Here is a 24,843-nt window from a genome sequence, read left to right on the forward strand (position 1 = left end):
ATTTCTGTAACAAATTGCTACAAACTTAGTGGTTTAACACAACACAAATTTATAGTTTTATGGTTCTGGAGGTCAGAAGTCCTAAATGGTTCTCCCTTAGCTAAAATCAAGGCATCAGCAGGGCTGCATTCCTTCTAGATGTTCCAAGGGAAAATCCTTCCATTGCCTTTTCTAGGTTCTAGAGGCCACCCATATTCGTTGGGCCACATCTGCATCATTCCGATCTCTGCTTCCGTCGTGACATTGCCTTCTCTCTCTGTTCCTGATTCGCCTTCCTCCCTCTTATAAGGACCCTTCTGATTATATTGGGTCCACCTGGATAATCCAGGCTAATCTCCACAACTCAAGATCTTTGAACACATCTGTAAAGTCCCTTAGCTATATAAGGTAAACATATTCACAGGTATTAAGATGTATATACTTGTATATTGGCATGTGGACACCTTTGGGGGCAGGAAACATTATTCAGCCTACCACAATGAGTAAAACTAATTTTTCACTTAAAATCACATGAAGAACCTGAATCTATAAATTGCATCAAAGCAGAGCTGCTGTAGTTAGAGCCTCACCCATTCAGCCTCCACAACTTCCTACCCATGACCTCTCAGAGGCACCCAAGTGGAGCATTGTGGCTCCAGGACCAGTTGGAAGACAACTGATTTACACCTGAATGGCAGAACAGATGCTTCCTAATGCTTGTCAGTGAGCTCCACGGAGCAAGAGGCCTTGACTCATTTAGCCTTGCATCTCCAGAATCCCTAGTGCTCAACGTTTGTTGAATGAATGAGTGAATAATCAACTAATGGTGAATGAAAATGTTCAGCCAGCATCCATTTCCTGTTTCTCTGCTTACGATTATTCATGAGTCATATCTTTATACAAGTTTTTATTTGAAAAAGATCAAATTGGAACCATGCCACCCTGCCCTCCCTCACTCTATCCATTCCCAATTTATGTGCACACACACATACACACACAGAATTTAACTGCTTGTCATGAGTCTTAATGGAATGTATTCTTCCAATCTTTATAATGGACATCTCATTTGCATGCTACGGGAGTAAACAGTGGTATTCTATTATCTTTCTCTTCCCGTTTTGTAGACGCTCATTCTTGAGGGCAAGATTAGAAATGGAACAAAGAATGTTAGAGATGGATGTGCTGTAAACACCATCTAGGGTTGGCAATAGACAGATGAGGAAATTAAGGCCTAAAGAAGAGAAAAGACTTATCCAAGATCTTACAGCACATTTTTGGAAGATCTAAATTAGAACCCAAGTCTCCTGTTACTAATACCAGTATTCCTTCCATTGTTCCACAGTTGTGCAAAGTTGAACAGCTCTGTCCAGAAAAACGTGAACTGTAGTGATCATGGAACCTGAAATTTTGATGATAATACAATTAATTATCTCTTGCTTTGGCAAGTTGGTGGCTCCCTAGCCAGATCCAACCCACAGACCTATGTTATTTTCCCATATTTTTAATTTAAATTCGTGTATCTTTAAATAAAGCAGGCACACTCAAGTTCATCAGTGTTGCCATCATTCCCCATTGACTTGAATTTAGTTAATTTCACTCACTTAGGTTTTATTTTTGGCCCTAGTAGGCACTTGAGTTTTCAACCCCTGTGATTAGCAAACAAATTGTACAAGAACTGCCAGTGTTTGGGATTACAAACTGTATTTCTGAGTGTTTTGCATACTTTAAGTGATATAAACATCTTTTTAACAAATCATGTGTCTTAAAGTCTTATGGTTCAGAAAACAATCACCTGGTTCATCCAAGTTTGAGTCGGTGCTTGAAAAGGGTGAGATGATAAAATGACACTATATCCCCTTCTCTTCCTCCAAACCAGTCATCACTAACTTCTTCCAACCTGGGTCTTTCCCCACTGAGCTCTTTGGAATCTTTAGGCTTGATCCAAATTGAGATCTAAAATTGGTCACATGTGACTGTGGTTTTGGCAGTACAACCTTATAGCATATGAAAATGACTATTATAAAACTAGTTATTATATAAATTCTTGGGCATGAGGTAAATCTGAATTGTGGGGGACTGGATTGATAATTAGAAACTACTGTGGTTGGGCACATACAATGAGATTTGGAGGGTGAGCTATATTTTGGTTGGCATATGAGTTCCCAAAGTCTCCCCTTAGGTATACCAGGTAGCAGGTTTTAGGCAGAAGGATTGAGACCAACCTTACCCCTGGAAATAATTGGGCAGCTGGTATCCTACCCTGCATATATTTTGTAGAATTTTTAGTACCTTCAGATGGGCATAGTTGGGGCAAGCAGGGATTGTCACCACACTTCTCAGCACATCACTGACACTTGGTCAAAGCATGTTGACTGAGACTTCTTATTGGAGGTCATTGCCAATCTATCCAGTAAAAATAGGATTGGTTCCAAGTTGTGCTTCTGGCTTCTTCATACATAAGAACATTGAAATTATCTCAGAACTTTAAGCACAGTGTACCACATAGGCTATTTTTGGAAACTCTCCGGTTTTATTTGGAAAATTATATGTTATTTGGTCAAGGCTTAAAGTTCCAGGGCTTTGAAGTAATGCTGAATCCTAAACATTGAACCTTCACAAGCTTTTACAGTGCTGCAGGGCATTGATGTGATCTATAAACAAGAAAAGAGAACAGTATTTGAAAAGGAAAAAGTGCCAACTTTCAACATTAGGTATAATAGGCAGGTTTCCATCCCTATTTCAGCAATAGTCCTGTTCCTTAGGAACACAGCTCTGAGCAAAGATATCTTAGGAAATGGCGTGACACAAGGAAGCACGGTAGAATATTTACCTTGCTCTGCCATTGATGTCATACCACTAGGGAACCAACCCAGTGACCCACTCCATGGCAAGAACCTGCTTCACAAGTGATGTCAAGAGGAAAGCAATTCTCAAAAGTGTTTCCTGGGAGATGTAGACACATATGTTCCATGAAGACAAAAACTCTGTCAATGTTTTTATCCCTGAGACTTAGACTCTGTGCCTGGGGCATATTTTTTGCTTGTTGTGGTCTCCACAAGGCCCCAGTAAATAATACTCCATTTTATCCACTGGGATCTGAACAAGTTGAGAAATAAACAAAACAGCAAACACGGACTTTAGAATATCGTTTTATTACCAATGGAGGCCAGGTTGGAGGACCTAGCTTAAGGAGCAAGTCAACTATGTCAGCTAAATGAACTGTAAAAATTAATCAGTCTTAGCCACTGAAGTATAAGCAGCCTAGGACCAGGAGAGGCCTCTACCTGAAGAAGCAGACTAGGACACCTGGCTTCCATGAGCATGATTGCTCAGAAGAAAAAGGAGGACTGAACTGAGCTGACCATTTCCAGGTAATTGTTCCAGGATTACCAGTCCAATAAGTGATCCTTTCTTGTGATACTCAATAAATACCAGATACAGGAATACAAGAATTATTTCTGTGGAAGGTGAACTGTAGTAGGTAAAAAGCACCACCTGTAGTAATTATTTTAGCCCAAGGAGAGAAAGAAGACTCAACTTCACATTTGCTTGAAGAGCCCTGAGCTGGCCAAGGTAGGACCCTTGTGTGAAGAGCATCTTGGAACCCATAATAAGCTTCTATGACATGAGACTTCATATTCACTCACACACAAAGAGGAGATAAAGGCTGTTGGAGAGGGAGTCACAGGAAAACAGAATTATTGGTTATTGCTTAATGATGTACCTTGATATAGTGACATATTCATAGCTGCTCAATCCAATCCAATCCCTGGGGCATGAGTTTAACTGGTGGATCCTAATATAAAATGAAAAAATGAAATCACTCTTGGAGAAAATCTCCTTCAACTTGGGACCAGAAATAGGTGTGACCTTAGTAAATTGGTCAGAGCAGGTCAGTAGCATCATTGTGGAAACAGGAAAGAGAAATTCAGAGTAAGTTGCTAAGGGGCCAGAGGGCAAGAGTGACAGCAGTGTGCCAGAATGTTTTGCAGAAAACTGTATATCTTGAGAGCTACTAAACTTTCTTGCATTACTTCAAGTAACTCAAATAGGGGAGGAAAATGAAAAGAAACTAACACTGTTCTTCAAAACAGAGAGCTGGCTGAGTTGGCCAGAATGGACACTGGAGTTGGTTCTGATATAGTCAGATTGAAGAAAATTTCAGTTGGGGATTAAACAATCATTTATTTGAACCTGATCTTGGTTTTAGCAAGCTGATATGGCCTGGAAAAACCAAGTTACAATAGATTCTCAAATACTTTTTCATCATAGTTTACATTGAGAACCTATAACATCTGAGTCCCCATTCTCCACTTTTTGTGGTCATCAGTATGTTTTTGAACAAGAGGGATCAGCTAATATTTTTCTCTAATACCAAACTGAACAAAAAGATATTCATTATGCCAAAGCAAGTTTCACGTTCTATGCTTTTCTTTGTCGAATATCTGTTAAGGTCATTCTATCTCCAGCCATATGTTTCTCATTGAGCTAAACCTAGACACCAAGAACAATAACCAAGGAGCCCTAATGCTATAAGAAGGAGAGCCTGAGAAGAGGCCTACCTCCTTCCTGAGGCCCCAGTGACTGAGACTCACAGGCTTGGAAGGGACAACCTTGAATCTTCTCCATTTCCATACAGTACTGTGTAACTAACAATGATACGACTAACAATGTTAACAACATCAGTAACTAACAATGACGGAAAAGGCTGCCCTCATGGGTACCAGGCTTTGGCGATATGAGGCTAGCAGTTTCTGTGCACTGACACTATGTTTCATCTCAGGTAAGTTATATGCAAGGATGTCATACTATCATCATGATGTGGCCCAAATTACTGGGCTTAGCTGTAACGAAACAAAATTTACCATTGAGGAGGCTTGGAGCTATGTACCCCAGTGAAACGTTCTTAAACCTAATCCCTTCCTGTGCGTGTGAATCAGTTGTAAATAGGACCATTTGATGAGACAGGTTAAGGGGCGGCCCAACTAATCAGGATAGGTCTGAATCCTATTACTGGGGTCATTTATAAGCAGAATGAAATTCAAACAGAGAGAAAGCCACAAGAAGCAAGAAGCTGAAGTTCAATGAAACTGAAGAGAAGGGAGAGAGCTGGAGAGGCTGCCATGTGCATTGTCATGTGACAGAGGAGCTCAGGACCAAGAATCATGGCTGCCAGCTCAGAATGCTTGGTCTTCGGGAAGAAAGCATTGCCTTGATGACACATTGATTTTGACTTCTCTCCTAGTCTCAAAATCATGAGACAATTAATTCCCATTGTTTGAGCCAACCGATTGCATGGTGTTTGCTTTGGAAGCCAGAAAACTAAAACAACCATCTTGCCATTCAATAATAGTAATCATCAAAATTTAGTCTAATTCTGTTTTTGCTCACAGATTTTGATTAGACCATCCTCATTAACTTACTCTAAATGAGAATTAAATCTTTCCTAGGTATAAAATTTGCATGAAAGGCCTCATAACCTGTCTAGTTTCCTTTGTCTCAACTGTAAGTGTTTTCTTCACCCTGCTTAAGATTTAGAAAGAATTAAAGGGACAACCTTAGTTTGATATTTATATGTAGTCATTTCTTAATTCAACAAACTTGTATTTGGTAGCCTACTATGTGCCAGACTCTCTAAGCCCTTTATATGCACCATCTCATGTAATGAACAAGGTTGATGGTATTCTCTCAATTTCCCGGATGAAGATTCATCATATTAGATAGACAGAATAAATGGTAGAGCTGGGATTCACACCCAAGTCTACTGAGCTGCCAAGCTCCACCAGCTCTTTCTAATAATACATTAAACTGCCCCCAGCTGCCTTACTAGCCCATATCCAGATCAGGGGAACCAGTGCACGTTTACATAATGTTCATTTTGTTTTGACCTGCTGTTCCTTCAGTTCAAAGAGAAAGAGAAGCTGCCCTTTAACAGTAGTTGGACCCTTCAATGATAAAGATTGCTCATTGATTTCCTCTTCGGGGAAGACCAGAATGGTCCCCCTTGTTAACATTTTTATTGATATATATTATATATTCTCATACCATGAAATCATCCAAAGCATACAGTCAGTGGTTCACAATATCATCATATAGCTGTGCATTTATCATCACAACCATTTTTTTTCCTTTTTGTGAAAAATGACATATATACAAAAATTCAATAAATTTCAAAGCACACTGTAAAAATTAGTTGTAAAACAGATTTCAGAGTTTGGTATGGGTTACAGTCCCACAATTTTAGGTTTTTACTACTAGCTGCACCAAGATACTGTGATCTAAAAGAAATATCAATATAATGATATTCAGCAGCCGTACTCTTTGTTAAACCCTACCTTCTCTGTATAACTCCACTGTCACATTTGATCTTTCTCTTATTCTTTAGGGGTTAAGCTATGCCCATTCTAACTTTTTCATGTTGGAAAGGGCTGCCAATAATATGGGATAGGGGGGAGGAACTAGTTGATGTTCTGGAGAGGCTGCCCCCTCTGCATTGCAGGACAGAATGGTCCCCTTTTTATGCTATTTGCCTATTTCCCTGGAAACTACCAAATGTGAAGGAGTGTAACATCATTAGAATATTTATAGGATTTCCTTTAACAACTACTTAAAGTAACAGATAACAGTGTTGACCAATCTCCAGTCACAAATCGGGGCCTATATCAGAACAGAGCCTTTGTAAATGTTTTAAATCAATCATTAACGAAGATTTTAAATGAAGACAAAGCAATTTCATCCAAGCCCAATATCAGCAGGGATATAGAGCCCTCTTTTCACTAATAGGAGTTAAGGTCAAGCTCCATGCACCTGGGTGACCTGAACACCAACCTTGCTCGTTCCAAATTTTGGTGGTCAAAGGGCAGTAGAATGGAAGAATAGGTATGATTCCTCAAACTCAGGATGACATAGGGCTAGCCATAGTCTATTTCTGAGTTGAAATATCCCAAGAGATTCTGTTCTTAGGACACTTCTGTGCACGTGCACACACACACACACACACACAAATAAGGAAATTGGGGCATTTGGGAAACATAAGCTTAGAATTACGCAGTACTTTGAAGGTTCTGGCAGAGTCAGCCAGCACGTTCCTGAGTATGTGGCCTTCCTTCCCAGCTGACCCAAGATAAATCATCCAATAGATGGTGGGTCTCATATTACCTTTTGGATGGCTTCTGTAACTCTGGTACAAATTGATGCTTTTATTTTTGTAAACAGAAATCTTGTGCAGTGGTGAATCTTTTTGTAAACAGGTGCCCTTTGTATTACAAATAAGCTCTCTAAATTTACTGTATTGTTCTTGAGTTTTGTGTGTAGGGTTTTCTTAAAGAGGGTAAGTGGTAATGCCCCAAATCACATGTATATTGTTTATTTATCAACTACTTATTTTAGAACATAGACAACCCAGAAATTCTTACTCCACTACTTCTCTTTATTGTATTGAGCTTTGGGAAACACTGACTTGACTTCAAGAGCCACTTCACCTTGTGACATCAAGCTTTGGAAACCTTGCAGGAAATTTTCAAAACCAACAATGAAAAAATAAAATATATCTTGAAATAAAAGAAAAGCTAGCCATCAAGTATCAGGATAATGCCACTGAAATCTTTGTTTTGCTTTTGCTTTTGTTTTGTTTTTGCAAAAAGGAAGTAGGTGACCTCTGTGCTTTCCTCATAGTGGCAGGAAGAGTTTTGAAAAAGAAATTACAGTTTAAATCAGATTTTTTTGTAATAAGTCAAACCCCTGATGGATGTTGAGGGCTCCTTGTTTCTTATTTGGCTAATTTGCATGTTGTACTTCTGTGGTTCCTGCTGAGACATATGATGATGAGACATAAACAAGGGACTGGAGAGGCCTGAGGAGATCTAGGATGTATTCTTTTGAGTCAGAATATAGCAATTTTCAAGTGGGACTAGAAGGACAAAAAGCTAGGGCCATAGCACTAGTCACTCTAATTGAATGGAGTTTATTTTTAAAAGCATGTCTATCTTCCCGAGGAGACATTATAAACGGGCTGGTGATCCCAGTGCGGTTGCTCTCTTCCTTAAAGGAGAGGAGTTTCCAGAAGATAACTAGAAGTAACAAGGACCCAAAGGGCAAGCCTCAACAGATCCAGAGGGCCCAGCTAGTGAGAAGCAAGACTTCTGGAAGCAGAACCTTATCTGAGTTGAGAGATCAGGACCCAGAAAATTAAATGGCATCCAGGCAGATGGTTGCAGGGACACAGTGTTAAATGGTCTTTGGTTATTAAAGATATTTGTGAACTGACCTAAAGAGTTGTTTGGTAGGAAGTGCCCCACTCTCTGAGAGAGTATCCTTCCAAGTTCCTGAATGGAGCCTGGAAGCCAGAGCAATGGGCAAAATCCCCTGAAGGAGCTGCCATATTTCACACCACAGGTGCGCAACACAATATACTTACACATCATATTCGGTCTTTTCTTCCTTACCCACATTTATATGGTACTTTTGAGCTGCCATAACGGGTAGAAAACATTAAATTACATGCCTAACAGATTTAAAAACACTAGAGAGCAAGAGGGAGCCAAACCACTTTGTCCAGATGCTAAGCAGTCAGAAATCGCATCTTTGAAGCCAACCTTAATGAGAATCCTGGGAGATGTTAATGGAGAGACATGTATAATAAGAGGTCATTCCATCCTCAATAAATGTTGATTTCCTATATAAGGAAACAACAACTAATTTAAGAACAGAAATGTAACTGTGACCCTGCATTCACTTTATTTAATTATGAGTTCTGTGGTTTTATGTAACTGCCCATTCTCAATGACTTCTTCATTATCCAGTTTCTTACCTAAAATGGTCCTGGACAATGCTTATCTGCTGCTACAGTAATCCAGCCTCGTGCTTTAATTTTTGTGTGTCCATGCAGGGGTGCAGAAGGTGGTTGGGAGGTTCCTGAAAGGGAAGGTACCTGGAGTACTAAAGAATAATGTAGGCTGCCTGGAGTCTAAGAGCATTTTGCTTTGAACAATTTGTTCATTCACTTATTTATATAATTATGTGATTATAATAGCCTCGAAAACACATTTTATAGTATTGGATCAGAAACTGCTATCATCGCTGAACTCTTCAAAAGTAATTTGTAGAAACAAATTGTAGCTAATGCATGACTATTAGCCCTTGATAAAAGGAAAACAACATGAAGCCAGCATGAGGAACAGATTAGTGATAAGTGGTAGTTATAAAAAATGTTGCCTGCAACACCAGTCAATTGAGAGTAGCCTACAGTCTTGAAGGACTGGAGGAAATGTACTGACAGAGGTCCCACGCAGCCACTAGAGTTCTCCTCAACACATGGGTGGGCCTGGGAAAGGGGCAAAAGGACATGTGGAGAAATTGAGGTTGGAATCAGGAATTTAAGGACAGTAACCCAAAGAATACCTACCACCTAAAGGGGGAGGATGAGAGGAACCTGGCTGATTGTTCACCTGGCCTAATTATGTCTCTGTTGCTGAATCTAATGGATATCTCTCAGTCCTCATCCTACTTGATGCCTGCCTCAGCAGCTACTGTTGACCACTGCCTCCTTCCTAGCTACCCATCTGGCCGGGTCTTCTAAGTCTCCATTGCCCTCCTCAACTTGACCTTTAACTATTGGAGTTTATCAGAAGTCTATGTCAGATCCTCTTTTGGGCCCACTTTCACTCTCCCTAGGTGAGCTCATTCATTCCCTGGATTCAGCTACCACCTACATGCTGAACTGACAGCATCTACATTTCTATCTCCAGGCCTTTCTGCTGAGCTTCAGATCTATATATACAACTACCCATATCCTTGTCTTAAAGGCACCTCAGTGCAACACTTCTCAAACTGAGCTCATCATCCCTTCACCCCATTCCAAACCTGCTCTTCCTCCCATGCTCTCTATCTCAGTGAACCATCCTCCATCCACCCAAGCCTGAAAACCAAGGTTCATCCCTGATGCCTCCCTCTCCCTTGCACTCCACCCACAATTCATCACCAAGTCCCTCCAGTTGCTACTCTGACGTCACTCTCAAATCAGCCCACTTTTCTTATTCCCTCTTACTGCCCCCTAGTCCAAGGCACCACCAACTCTCACTGGCAAATATCATCCTAACTGGTTACCGCACTTCTCCTCTGGTCTGCCTTCCCACAATCCACTCTCCAAACAGTATCCGCATCATTGGAAACATAAGTCAGATCATGTTAGTCTCTAGCTTAAGTCTCATTAACAGCTCTCCACTGCCTCTAAGACAAAGACTAAACTCCTTATCACAGTCAAACAGCCTTGTGTGATCTGGGTCCACTTAGCTGACCACCTCATTTTGTATCATCTTTCCCTGTGCTGATTACCCCAGATGCTTTGGCCATTTCTCGGCTTCACAAACTTGGCACGTGTTCTCCTCTGTTGGTAATGTTTTATCCCACCCACCACCCCTGCCTCCAATAGACTTTGCCTAGATAACTGCATCTGGGCTTCAGAGCTCAGATCAAAATCTTCCTTCCTCGGGCAAACCATGCTGGATCCTTCAAATTGGGTCATACCTCCCATTATCTGCTCTCTTCAAATCCCATTATTTTTCTTTATATCACCTACATGTTGAGCAAGAAATTACAACAAGAAGTACATCATTACAATTATGTAGTTCCCTTCACTAGACTACACAGACTGTGTCTGCGTTGGAAACCAAAAGTCCTAGCATAGTACTTGGCCCAAAACATGTGTTCAATCAAAAGTGGTTACATAAATACATGAATAGATCTAATCACCTTAGATTGTCGTTTCTTATTTAATTGGGTTTCATTTCTCATCACTGAGGGCAGAGACCATCTCCATCTTGCTTACCATTGCTGTCTGTGTACCATCTCACTGCCAAAGGAGTGAGTAAGCCTGATTCAGGAGGAGGCCCCAGCTTTACCTGAGGGACAAGGAGAAAGTCATCTGTAAGATAGAACCTGCTACTGTAGGGCAAGCCTGCAGGAGGCACACTCAAATGGAGTAGTTTCAGTGGAAGCTATAGGCTTTATGGCAGGCCTGCCCACAGGGCACTCCTGGAGCTCTACTCCTTCAGGAGCTCTGCTGTCCCTGCGGGGCTCCCAAAACCAGAACCCTGCGGCCATCCCTTAGCTGGGGCCTACAGAAATAGATATCTCACCAATGTTGACAATAGTAGTGAGGGCCTAACTGCCACAGGTAAAGGGGATGGCGAGCAACGTCCTGAGCTTCCCAAGATAGCTTAGGGTGAGCAGAAGAGAATTACTGTGACAGGGGAGTAAAGTTCCAGAGGATTTGGGAAAGGTAAACAGAAACTATGTATTGAATGCTTAGCAGGGGCAAGGCATTGTTCACAGGCATTTCCTTACTGAATCCTTGAAAAACTCCCATGAAGTGGGTGCTTCTTTATAGATGGGGAGATGGAGGCAGAAAGAGATTAGGTAATTTCTCTCAGGATCATACAGCTGGTAAGGTCACAGAGTCATCTTGAACACCAGTGTAGAGATTTGCTCTCTGGGTGTAAAAGAAAATAAAACAGGCTTTCAAGTACATACTTTACAGCCATGAAGCCTTGGTGTGCCTGGGTAGAAATTGAGGAGGTTGGATGAGATTGCCATCAAGGGCCTTTCTCCATGTTTCCATTTGACAGTGACTGCTTGTTTTCCTGGGAGAAGTGGCTAAGGCCTCTTTCAGATACTAGCTGTTGCTTCCTTCTTTGTTCTGTGCTGTCATCTCACACCTGTTTATCTGCCTCAGTGCCTTCCATGAGACCTCCCCCCTAGTTCCTTTGTGAGGAGAGGGAGCTGGCTGTTACCTGTTACCATGGCCTCTTATTCTCATGGTTCTTCCACCATCACACAGCCCCCAGCACCAGCTGATTTCAATCCGCATTTCCCCTTTGCCGTAGGCACCCCGCCTGCCACAGACTCTGGCCTCCCACGCAGGAGTGCAGGGGAGGAAGTTAGAGGACTAAAGTGCTAGTTCTGACAGCTGGCTTCCTAGCTTCACTGTTCACCATCCCCTGACACCCATAGCCACCACGCATAGGGCGTGTCATCCGTGCCAGGCTCAGTGCTAAATCCTTTACTCCTGACATCTCATTCGATCCTCGCTGCAAACCTGTAAGGTAGATGTAATCATGTTCATTTTACACATGAGCAAACTAAAGCCCAAGGAAATTAAGTTGAAGAACTCATATCTAGAGAATGGCTGTGATGGTTTATTTCATGTGTCAATTTGGCTAGGTTATGGGGTCCAGTTGTTTGGTCATGAGAGCACTGGCATGAATGCTACTGGGAGTGTATTTCATAGATGAATTTAAATCATCAGTCAGTTGATTGCATCTATGGCTAATTGCATCTACGATCAACAAAGGAGATTGCCTTCAGCAATGACAGGTGTCTCCTCCTCCAGCTGGAGGCCTTATAGGGAGAATTTCAGCAGTCAGAGAGAGGAATTTTTATCTCTACTTCAGCCATCCAACTTCTCCAGGGGAATTCAACACCCCTTTCATCTGAGTTTCCAACTTGCACCCTGCCCTAAGGTATCCAGATGTACCAGTCCCCACAGTCCTGTGAACCAATTCCTATAGTAAACTTCTTAATATTTACATATATCCACTATTGCTTCTGGTTCTTGGGAGAACCCTAACTAATACAGTGGCCAAAGTGGAATTCCAAGGACAGTTGTTTCTCTCTTATGCTCCTTTCCTGGCACTTAATCTCTATGTGCATTTTGGCAAGTGATTGAGCTTCGCTGAGCCTCAGTGCTCTCATCTGAGAAATGAGGATAATACTACTACCCACCTCTCAGGGTGGCTGTGAGGCTCAAGAGACATAATGCATGTACCTGACACCTAGCAAATGCTCTGTGTGTTGTAGAAATAATGGTTCTGGGGGTGGTTGCTGCTATACCTGACACCTCGTAAATGCTCTTATATCATTACCACTCTAAGCAACGACACTAGTTCCTTCCAGCTGTCCCTCAGCTCCCAGCAGCCAGGAATCCAGGGTTTAAGAGCAAAGCCTCTTGTGACAGGGGAGCACACAGATATTTCATTTCTCAATAGTTAACTGCACCCCCTTCCCATTTCTCATCTTCGGGAGAGCTTGCACCAGTGTCTGAGTCATGTCTCTGCCCAGGTGACAATTATAATAAGGTGATCTACATAATAGGAGACCGAGTGGCTCATGCCTAGTAAAAAAAGTGAGATTCCTGGGGCTAGCCAGCCAGTGGCTGTAAATAAAACTCAAATCAGCTGAAAGAAAAGATCTTTCCAATTGTTTAAATCATCGCCTCCTGAACCCAAGGACGGGACGATGTGGCATGCACATGGTGAAATCCAATAGGTAGGCGCCTCATCTCTTAGATCTGATTCCTTTCATTAATTTTAAAGGTGGCCTTTTAATTAAAACAGGTCTCCATGGACTGAAAGCATGCTATTTTTGTGAGCTCTGTAAATATTGCCTTTTAAACTAATAGGTTCAGTTACCAGAAATATTGCTGCATATAAACAGTTTCCTTTGTTTATTTATTTTTTTTCTTTTGCTTCCCCGTGCTATGGAAACATAACTAAGTATTGCAGAGAAGCAGACTGCATTTCAAAGCCTGGCATTTGGATTTCAAAATAATAGCGCCTGAAGTTGACAGGACAGCTTTCTTCTCTGGAGCACAAAGAACTTTATAGGCACGATGTCATCCTGTCATCAGACATCTCCCTGTTGGGCTGGACTGAGGAATATGGCATTCGCTATGGCAGGCCCCCCATTGCCCCACTACCCCACACTCTTCATTACTGAGAAGGCTGATGCCAGCCACAGGAGTTCTCACAATTGCTTTCCCCTTTCTCCTCATCTATACAGTACCACTTGCCTCCTGTTCAGAAGAGGAATAATGATATTACCAATGCTTATTATAATAATATCTAACAGGTGCCAGTCGTTGGATTCAGCATTGAACATATATTGTTGGGGATTGAGTCATGTCCTCCACAAAAGGCATGTTCAGGTTCCAACCCCAGGTCCTGTGGGTGTGAACCCATTTGTAGAGAGCACCTTTTGAAGATGTTATTAGTTAAAGGTTGCCGAAACTGAATGAAGGTCGCCTTTTAGCCAATATAGGCTGAGGTACTATCAGCAAAGTAAATGGGACACAGAAGAGAAAGCCATGAGGAATGTCCAGAAGCTGGAAGTAAGTGGAACCCAGAAGAGAAAGGAAAAGATACCACCATGTGCATTGCCAAGTGACAGAAAAGCCAAGGACCAAGGATTGTGGGCAGCCAGCCAGACCCAGAAGGCCACAGTCTTCTGGGAGAAAGCATTGCCTTGCTGACATCTCGGCTTTGGACTTCTCTTAAGCTCAAAGCCATGAACCAATAAATTCCTGTTTTTTAAGCCAACCCATTGCCTGGTATTTATTTTAGCCATTAGGGAACCGCCATATTATTTCATTTGATTCCCAATACTGTCAGTTAATATTAGCCCCTGAAGATTCCTCCGTTTCACCCAGAGTTATAATGGAAGCCCTTGTAATGATCTGCAAGTCCTTCTATACTGGCCCCCTGTTCCTTTCTGACCTCATCTCATCATCTTTTCCCCTTTGCCTCATTGAGTATCTGAGACCAGGACAGGCTAGAGTAGCAGGCTCCACATTTAGGAATTAGCCTGGCAATATTTTTTAAAGGGACCCTCTATTGCCAATCCCTTTACATAAATAATTTACCATTCCCAAAAACCCTGTGGAGAAGGCTTCATTACTATCCCCATCTTACTGATGAGAAAACTAAGGCTTAGAGAGACTGAGTTATTCCCAAAGCTACAAATACATTAAATGGATGGGCCAGGCTTTAAACCAAACCATCTGCCTCCAGGGCCTGCTCCCTTGCCATTCTACCCCACTTTTACATCTCCTTTCTGTCAGTTGAGGGTTTGTCTTCATTCAGGTAACCTCTAAGGCCTGGGCCGAATATTCCTATTTAGGTTATTAAGAGGAGGTGTTACTCATGCTGTGGTCAGTTTTAGGATACCCCCCTTGTTCTCCTTTTCTCATTACCCTTCTATAGATTTACTACTGTGACTTGGTGGTTTGCATTCTTGATTGAAAATCAAGGAATGGAGGCCCTTGACCTTGGAGGATTGGAGCAGAAACCCTTAGCACTGAGCAAGGCACTGGCTAGACCACAGTTTCCAATCTCCTCAGCAGTAAGGTGTGGCTGTGTGACTATGCCATATAAAATGAGTAGTGATGATGTGCCCTCTGTCTAGACTTGGCACCTAGCACCCCGTACATGTGATTCTCTGTCTCTTTTCCTATGTTTCAGGTTATTGGAGAGATTACTGATGACTTAGCGAAGCCTGTCCTAGAAAAGTGTGGGGACTGCCCAACCAGGAACACCTGTAGTTGGTTGTAACATGAGTGAGAAACAATTTTTTTCCTGTAAACCTGCTGAAATTCGAATTACAGAGGATAACTACACTTACCTTAACTAATATAGAGGAATTCAATAATTCTAGCTTGCCCATATTTTAGATTGAAAGGGAGGAGGTGGAACAAGCCAAGAAAAGTAGTCACTAATGAGGAGGAGTCTGATATATGGTGGGGCAAATATTTTTGTTTCTCTATTTTCTCATATCCTTCCTTTATTCCTCCTTTCTCTGTCCTGGAAAGGAATCAACAGAACTTTGGCTGGGTCAGATTTTCCTTCAGCTGTACAGCCAATTAAAGCATTAGTCACTAAGGGGTGAATGACTACTAGGTATGTGCCAACCCAATGATCAACCCCAATGCCTCTCCAATCGGGGGAATAAGGGACACATGTTTTTGAGGAAGGCTCTAATGGGTGGAAGCCACTACTGACCGGGGGTGGGGTGGGGGTGGGGGTCTTCCTTTCCTACCACCAATTCTCCTGGGTCTATCTGGAGATAAATCTGTCCTTCCACTCCTTCAATAGTGACTCTGACCCACAAGAGTCAAATACATACAGAATCATCCCATAGAGGGAAGGGAGATTTGCATGTTCAATACTGGAAACCTCAGTGGAGGCAAGAATGCAAATAATCTTCTATACCTTTCACAGATGACACAGAGGCTTTCTTTAGCACTCATCCATCTGTGGGGTCATTGCAGTTAGATCTGTAAGAGGTTTTCTATGGATTGTACATTGAGACATGGAGACCTAAGGGAGTGGTGTGGGCATGACCTGTTCAACATCCCATAACTTGTAAAAGCCAGAGTTAGTGCTAGATTAAGGCTTATTGCTCTGAGTCCTTTCAAAGCAAACTTGGATTTTATCATTTCATAAAGATGAGAAGTAGTTTTAAAGCAATACGCCTTTTACAGTACACTTGTCTTGGAGGCATATCTTCTCCCCAAACTCAGGGGAAGTTGTAGAAATATAGCTGAATGAATAATCTCTTTCTGCATATGTTTGTTTGAAGTATTTCTTACTGAAATATGACTTTGGAGATTTGCCTGAAACCGTGCAGTTTTTGCCTCTGCTATGATGTTGTGTAAAAAATTTGTTTCTTAATGAGTGACTAGGAGCTGCATATGTGTTTATCATTATTCGGTCACTAAACATTTAAAGAGCACTTCTTTATTATTATTATTATTTAAAACAGTTTTATTCACATACCATACAATTCATCCTAAGTGTACAATCAAGAGCTCTTGGTGTAATCACATAGTTATGCATTCACCTACAATCAATATGAGAACATTTCACATTTCTTCCAAAGGAAAAAATCCCATACCCCTTATATCTCCCTATTATTGACATTTACCTTTGGTATAGTGCCTTTGTTACAATTAATGACAGAATATTATAACATTACTGTTAACTGTAGACCTTAGTTTACATTAATTGTATTTTTCCCATATAACACCCTATTATTAACACACTGCCCCCCCAGAAGGGCTTCACAATTCTACTTCCTCACTAATAGTGAATAGATATACCTCTTTCTCCACACCTCCTCTAGCAAGTGAAGTTTCCTGTTTATTTTTTTAAAACAGTTTATTCATGCACTGTACAATCCATCCTAAGTATCTAGTCAATGGCTCCTGGTATATCCACATAGTTATGCATTCACCACCATAGTATATATGAGAAAATTTCCATTTCTTCTGAAAAGAAAGAAGAAAAGAGAAAAAAATCCCATACCCCTTCTTTATATCCCCTTCTTACTGACATTTAGCTTTGTATAGTGCCTTTGTTACAACTAATGAAAGAATATTACAATGTCACTGATAACTATAGACCCTAGTTTGCATTAATTCTGTTTTTTCTATATAGCATCCATTTTTAATACCTTGTAATAGTGACATACATTTGTTCTCATCCATGTAAAATTTTCTCATATTTTATTACAATTAACCACCATCATTATTGTCCACTCTAGTTTTCACTAAGTTATACAGTCCCAGTTTTTATCCTTTATCTTTCCTTCTGGTGTCATACATAACCCTAGCCTTCCTCTTTCAACCATACTCACACTCAGCTTTTTTCATTATACTTACAGTATTGTGCTACCATCAAACAGCATCATGCTATTCATTCTCTGTATTCTTTAAGCATTAAATGCCCTCTCTCCACCCTCTTTCTATCTTGTGATAACCTAGTTCTCAAATTTAACTTTCAGGGTTTGCTCATTATAATTATTTCATATTAGTGAGATCATTTAGTATTTTTCCTTTTGCTTCTGGCTTATTTCACTCAACATAATGTCCTCGAGGTTTGTGCTGGTTTGAAAGGAAGTATGCCCCCTAAGAAAAGCCATGTTTTAATATAAGTCCCATTTCATAAAGGTAGAATCATCCCTATTCAATACTGTATATTTGAAACTGTAATGAGATCATCTCCCTGGTTGATGTGGTTTAATCAAGAGTGGTTGTTAAACTGGATTAAGGGACAACATGTCTCCACCCATTTGAGTGTGTATTGATTGGTTTACTGGAGTCCTATAAAAGAGGAAACATTTTGGAGAAATAGATTCAGAGAGACTCAGAGAGAGCAGAGAATGCTGCAGCACCATGAGGCAGAGAGTCCACCAGCCAGTGACCTTTGGAGATGAAGAAGGAAAACGCCTCCCGGGGAGCTTCATGAAACAGGAAGCCAGGAGACCAAGCTAGCAGATGACACCGTATTCGCCATGTGCCTGTCCAGCCGAGAGAGAAGCCCTGACTGTGTTCACCATGTGCCTTCTCACTTGAGAGAGAAACCCTGAACTTCATTGGCCTTCTTGAACCAAGGTATCTTTCCCTGGATGCCTTTGATTAGACATTTCTATAGACTTGTTTTAATTGGGACATTTTCTCAGCCTTAGAACTGTAAACTAGCAACTTATTAAATTCCCCTTTTGAAAAGCCATTCCATTTCTGGTATACTGCATTCTGGCAGCTAGCAAACTAGAACAAGTTTCATCCACATTGTGGCATGTATCATGACTTTATCCCGTCTTAGAGCTGCATAATATTCCACTGTATGTATATACCACAGTTTGTCCATCACATTTGGACTGCTTCCTTCTATTGGTAATTGTGAATAATGTTGCCATAAACATTGGTATGCTGGTGTCTGTTCATGTCCTGACTTTCTGTTCTTCTGAGTGCATACCTAATAATGGGATTACTGGATCATATGGCAATTCTATACTTAGCTTCATGAGGAACTGCCAAACTGCCTTTCATAGTGGCTGTACCATTTTACATTCCCACCAACAGTGAGTATGTACCTACTTCTCCACATCCTCTCCAGCGCTTGTAGTTTTCTGGGGCTTTTTTGATAATGTCCATTCTAGTAGGTGTTGGATGGTAGCTCATTGTGGTTTTGATTTGCATTTCCCTAATAGCTAGTGAAATTGAGCATCTTTTCTATGCTTTTCAACCACTTGTATTTCCTTTTTCGAAAAGTGTCTATCCATGTTTTTTGTCCATTTATTAATTGGGTTGTTTTTTGTTGTTGAGTTGTAGGATCTCTTTATATATTCTGGATATTAAATCTTTGTCTGATACGTGGTTTCCAAATATTGTCTCCCATTGAGTAAGCTGCCATGTATTTTCCTGACGAAGTCCTTTTACACGCAAAAGTTTTCAGTTCTGAAGAGATCCCATTTGCCTATTTCTTCTTTCATTGCTTTTGCTTTGTGTGTAAGGTCTAGGAAACTACCTCCTACCACAAGATCTTTAAGATATTTCCCTACGTTTTCTTTTAAGAATTTTATGGTCTTAGCTCTCATGTTGAGTCTTTAAAACATTTTGAGTTAATTTTTGTATAGGGTGTGAGATATGTAGCCTCTTTCATTCTTTTCTATATAGATATCCAGTTCTCTACCATTTGTTGAAGAGGCTATTACAGAACACTTCTTGAGGCAATGGGCTAGGTGTTGTCTGAGGAATGTGTGTCTGTGTGGACCAAAGACAGTGTCTAATTCTGGGACACTGGGTTTTAAGCTCTCAGGCCCTGACTCCATATTCCCACCCAGGAAGCTTCCAGATATCCAGGACAGTTCTGGCCACAGAACCATGCTCTCCTTCTACTGGTCATCATGGCTCGGTTCTCTAGGATCCATCTTTTCAACCTCATGGATTCATTACCATGTTCTGCCCTGCTACTTAGCATCTTCTGTTTTATATGGTCTGTCTTGCTTTTTATTAAACATTGAACTTTATAGCTATTCAAAAATATATAGTCCACATAGAAGATATATAAAATATAGACAAGCAAAATGAGGAAAAAAATATATAGCTCCACCAACCATGGGAAACTACTCTTGACATTTGGTGAACTTTACTCCAGTCTTTTTCTTATGCATATAGGGGTACATATATTTAATTAGCACATGTGGTATCAATAGTCACACTCTATTTTATAATGTGCCTTTGTATCAATTGTGAAAAGTTTTCCATGATCATGAATACATATTTCATTTTCATTTTCATTATTGCATAATATTTCACTGTAAGAGGGACTATCATTTTTTAAACCAAATTTTGAATATAATTTATTCCCAGTTTTTCACTATAATAAACAGTATTTCTGTATTCATTCTTGTATATATTTTGCATGTCTATCTTATTTTTTCCAAAGAATAAATTCCTAGAAACAGAATTTCTACATTAAGAGGTATATAATTTTCCAAGATTTTCAATCCCTCTCTGCTTGACATTTGATCCAGCTTTTCCTCAAAATACTGCCTCCCATATTTCTCCTTCCTTGGCTGCAGATGTCTCAATCTGAGGGCATGTGCCACCCTACCAGCCAAGACCTCTGGTCACACAGCCAGTTAGCTGTTGGCAGAGCTGGAGCTAACAACTGCATTTCCTGACCCAATGACTTCCAATCACTTGGGATACCACTAAAGGTTAAAAAACGCTGCTGTCTGATGACCCCTTCTCAGCATCTGTCTGACTGGTTCCTAGAAGGAGGAGAACATGGATTGCAATGGAACTCTGCCCAATCATGGCATTTTTATTCATGTCCAAATGGGAATTGCGTTACTTGAAATACAAATGCGATTTAATCATTTTTAAAATGTGTAGCTGTCTCCATTGTAACTGTCCATTAATATGGGTAGATGCCTTTAAATTAATTTTCAAAATGTTATATAGATGAATGTGAAGCTGAGAGGGAAGATATAAAAAAACAGGCAGCCTGATCTAGTGGAAATTGATGACACACCAGGGTTCTAGTTCTCACTCTGCCATTAACTCTCTGTGACCCTAAGAAGTTCCTTTCCCAAGCTGGAGGTTGGATGTTGTTCTCTACAGTTCCTGACAGTTTCTGTGATCCAGTATTAAAAATAAACAGGTTGAGTGTTATAATCCAACTCCCCGCTTTTTTACAGGCTATGGAGATTTATAGAGATTGGTGTGTTTAAAATAGTCTAACAATCTTTCAGCATAAAGACAGATAAATAGATATGTCTTTATTTGCATGTCTATCTTGTTATTTAAATTCAGTGGAATAGAATTGAGAGCCCAGAAATAAACCCATATTCCTATGAAAAGTGATTTTTCTGCAAGTGTGCCACGAGCATTCAATGAAGAGAGAACGCTATTTCAGCAAATGGTCCTGGAGCAACTGAATATCCACATGCAAAAGAATGAAGTTGAAGCTCTACCTCATACCTTATGCAAAATATAACTCAAAATGGATCATAGACCTTACTGCAAAGCTGAAACTATACAACTCTTAGAAGAAAATTTAGGAGTAAACTATCATGACCTTGAATTAGGCAATGTTTTCTTAGATACAACATCAAAAGCATAAGCCATCAAAGAATAAAAATTGATGAATTGGATTTCATAAAAGTTCAAGGACACTAACAGGAAAGTGAAAAGACAGCCTAAAAAATGGGTGAAATTTTTTATAATTATATATTTGATAAAGGTCTAGTATGCAGAAGGTAAAAAGAAATCATACAACTGCCCTATAAAAAGAAATGAATAATCCAGTTAAAAATAGGCAAAGAAGCTGAATAGACATTTCTCTAAAGAAGATATATAAACGGCCAATAAGCATATGAAAAGGTGTTCAACATAATTGGTCATTAAGGAACTCCAAATCAAAACCACAATGAGATACCACTACAGACCCACTAGGTTGGCTAAAATAAAAAGACAGATAATGAGAAGTGTTGGTAAGGAAGTGGTGAAAGTGGAAACCTCATACATTGCTGGCAGAATTATAAAATGGTACAGCTATTTTGAAAATAGCTTGCCAGTTTTTCATACGGTAACAAAGAGATACCATATGACCCAGTGATTACACTTTTAGTTATATGCTTACAAGAAATGAAAACATATGTCCACACACAAACTTGAATAAAATGTTCATGGCAGCATTATTTGTATTAGCCAAATATTAGAAACAATCCAAATGCCTGTCAATCGATATATAGAAGAACAATATGTAGTATATCCATACAATGGATTATTTTGGCATTAAAAAGGAATGAAATAGTAATACATTCTACGACATGGATAAACCTTGAAAACATCATGCTAAGTGAATGAAGGCAGATGTGTTAAACCAAATATTGTATGATTCCATAGATATGTCTTGTCCATAATAGGCCAAACCCTAAAGACAGAGCATGTTGGTGATTGCCAGGGCCTGGGAAGAAGTGGAGCATAGAATTACTGTGACTGGATACAGGAGTTTTGGAGGGTGATAAAAATGTTCTAAAATTACATGATGGCGATGGTTGAACAACTCTGTGGATATACTAAAACCACTCAATTGTACATTTTAAAAGGATGCATTTTATGGTATATGAATTATATCTAAATAAAGCTACTATTTTAAAAACGCAATAGAAAGCATATGAGTGTTGGAGTAAAATGTAGTTGGAAGAGCATCTTACCTCTACCACATACATTTGGGACATTTGTATGATTTTGGCCAACCATTTAAACTGATACCCAGTTTCCCCATATATGAAATTGGGGCAATAATACATATGTAATAGAAAAGTATGACCATATTCCAGGGAAAATGTAATAGCATCAAAAACAGTACAGAGAATCCAAAGATGCTCTACATGTTCGGATAATAAGTCAATGCTTTAATGCAACAATTATAAATATGATAAAGAACTTAATAGAGGAGACTTCTGGGAAGATGGCTGACTAGAGTAGCTTGAGATTAGCCCTGCTACATAGAAAAGTTTGAGAAGGAACAGGAGGGCGACTGAGGCAGCAATTCGGGAGTGCAGCTGACTTGGGAGACCTTCTGTACCATATGTGGCAGTCCTGTTTGCAGAGGCTGAGGGACTGAGAGGCAGAAAGCTGGAGCCTGGTGAGGAGGCACAGGGCACAGAGCCCGCGGGAGTGCACCAAAGGGAACACAAGACTAGGCAGTAAGCCAGGCCGCATTCCTTGGGCGCGCTACCCTTACCAGTGCAGCCCCATGACAGGCGACTCACCCCACACCCCATGCACCTGAACCCGGTCACCCACTCCCATTCCCCACGCTCCAGGTGCCTCCACCCCACAAGCCCCCAGTCCACATACCTGCCTCCCACCCCCAGCCCAGCTGCAGCCCAACCCACCTCTCCTGCACCCTCCTGAGCACTACCTCCCCTTCCCTGTTCCCTGCAGGCTGTTGCCAGCACTTGAAAATTGTGGGTACTAACCTCCATATCTAGGATACCCCTTCCCCCTGTTCATAGTGCCCACAGCCTCACCCTACCCTGCCTGAGCTCAGCACATCCATTTATGGCACTCCCAGGTCCACGCATGAGCATGGGCCCCTAATCACGTCGTTCAGCTTTGGGAGCTGCACTTTACAGCAGTCCTAGAACTGTGCATACAACAATCGTCAGGCTTACTTCCCAATTCTGAGAAAGTGCCTGCCTGCACAGGTGGGTCATATCTGCCCCTAATCCACAAAGGCGTAGTGCCCACCTGCTGCCACACCTCTACGCATGCACACAAAGGGCCCCGTGCCTTAGACCAAGTGCACACCATGGTTACACACCCCCAGACCAGTGCACTTGCACAGCTACATCCTCCCTGGCTGCTGGGCGCCCACATTCACAAGCACCACTGTAACATCTCCAAACTGTGTTCATACCTGCCCTGAAACAAATCACCTTACTGAGTGGTCCACCCCATGCCCTGCTTCCTGCAGTACAACCATCCCACAAACACAAGGCCTTAGACTAATGAAAGAAATCAACTCCCAAAGTAAATCAATCGAGATAGCTACATGTGACAAAGACAGCAGAAGATCATCAAGCATATCACAATGCAGACAGATATAACCCTGCCTAATGACCAAATTAAAATACCAGAGGAGACACAGACGTTGAAACAACTAATCAAAGATGTTCATAAAATGCTACTTAATAAAATAAGTGCGGTAGCAAATGACATAAAGGAGATCAAGAAGACAGTAGAAGAGCACAAAGAGGAATGTGAAAGAATAAATAGAAGAACAGCAAAATCACAGAGACTAAAGATTCTGTTGACCAAATAAAAAACATACTAGCGGCACACAGCACCAGATCTGAAGAGAAAGAAGAAAGAATAAGTGATATAGAGGACAGGATAATTGACTTTGAAGACTCAAAACAGTAAATGGCAAAAAAGATGGAAAAAATTGAATGGGAACTCAGGGAAATGATAGACAAAACAAAGCATGCAAATATAAGAATCATTGATGTCCCAGAAGGAGAAGAGAGGAGTAAAGGGATAGGAAGAGTAGTTGAGGATACAATGGGGAAAAACCTCCCAACCCTCATAAAGGATATAGATATACAAGTCAAAGAAGCCCAAAGAACTCCAAATAGAATAAATCCAAATAGGCCTTCCCCAAGGCACATACTAATCAGTCTATCAAATGTTGAAGATAAGCAGAAATTCCTGAAAGCGGCAAGAGAAAAACAATCTACTATATAGAAGGGAAATCACGTAAGGCTGACTTCAGGGTACTCAACTAGCATCCTGGAGGCAAGAAGGTAGTGGTATGATATATTCAAGATGCTAAAAGAGAAAGACTTCTAGCCAAGAATTCTGTACCCAGCTAAATTGTCCTTCAAAACTGAGGGAGGGATTAAAGTTTTCACAGACAGAGATGTCCTTAAAGAACTTGTCAACAAGAGACTGGCCCTTCAAGAAATACTAAAAGGAATTCTGCTGGCTGAAAACAAAGACAGGAGAGGGAGGTCTGGAGGCATGCATAGAATTGGAGTACCACTACAGGTAATTTAAATAATACAAAGAGAAAGAGGGAAAAGAATATATATATATCTGACAAATAAAATAAAAAAGATATGATGGTGGAATCAAGAAATGCCTTTTCAGTAATAACTTTGAATGTTAATGAACTAAACTTACCAATTAAAAGATACAGATTGGCAGAAGGGATTAAGAAATATAATCCAGCT

This window comes from Tamandua tetradactyla, chromosome X, assembly GCF_023851605.1.
Source record: "Tamandua tetradactyla isolate mTamTet1 chromosome X, mTamTet1.pri, whole genome shotgun sequence".
Taxonomy (NCBI): Eukaryota; Metazoa; Chordata; class Mammalia; order Pilosa; family Myrmecophagidae; genus Tamandua; species Tamandua tetradactyla.